The following is an 844-nucleotide window of genomic DNA, read 5'->3' as shown; positions in this document are numbered from 1 at the left end:
GAGGCGTGGGCTGCGCGGCCTCGGCGCTGCTCGGCGGTCGGAGATCATCCTCACCGGGAAAGTTGGTGTGCGCGGTCGGTGTGCGGGAGTTGTTCCGCTGGCGAGATGGAGGGAAATCGTACCCGCGGCGATTTGCCGTCAACTGTGGAGAGATTGGACCGAATCCCCCACCGATCCGGATTTGAGCACCGACAGCATCCAAAGGAACAGCTGAGCTGTCGCTTAACAATTTGCGCTTGGAAACGCTTTGGTGGAAGAGGGAGTCTGGCGCTCGTGTTCGTTTGAAAAGGGATAGCGAAAAGGGCGTGATTTTTTTTTTCCAGTAGAGAAAGGAAGAAAAAAAAAAGGGAAAAAAAGACCGTGCGAAACCAAGCGCCAGAGCAGCCCTCACAAGGTCATCACACCACGAGGGAGGCAAAAGTGCTCCCGATCCATGCGATCGCTGTATCGCTTTTCATAGTATCTGTAAGGGATGTTTTTATTTTATCGTTTAATTTATTTAACAGGCGAGGTGTTTGCAGGTGGTAGCGGGGTAGGTGTGGGGCGGAGGTGCCGCGCTCCTGCTATTTACTAGGGCATCAATCGGAGTGAAGATGGAGGTGGGAGGAGATAACAAAAGCTGGTGTGCGATCCTGGGCATCTCCCACACGAAGGCGTGAGAAGGAGGAGGGAAAGGAGACGGCAGGAGAGAGAAATTCATTTCCAAAGATCAAAACAAAAGGTGGAGCAGGTTGAGACAGATCGTGAGCAGCCGGGGCGGAAAGCGAGGGAGGCGATTTCCGCGCTGACCCGAGCGGAGCGGAGCGCGGGGGCTCTGCGGGGGCCGGGATGTGCGCGGCTGCGG

Source organism: Geospiza fortis, unplaced genomic scaffold (assembly GCF_000277835.1).
Source record: "Geospiza fortis unplaced genomic scaffold, GeoFor_1.0 scaffold81, whole genome shotgun sequence".
Lineage (NCBI taxonomy): Eukaryota > Metazoa > Chordata > Aves > Passeriformes > Thraupidae > Geospiza > Geospiza fortis.
The sequence above is the reverse complement of the archived record's forward strand: the minus strand, read 5'-3'. Positions refer to the sequence as shown.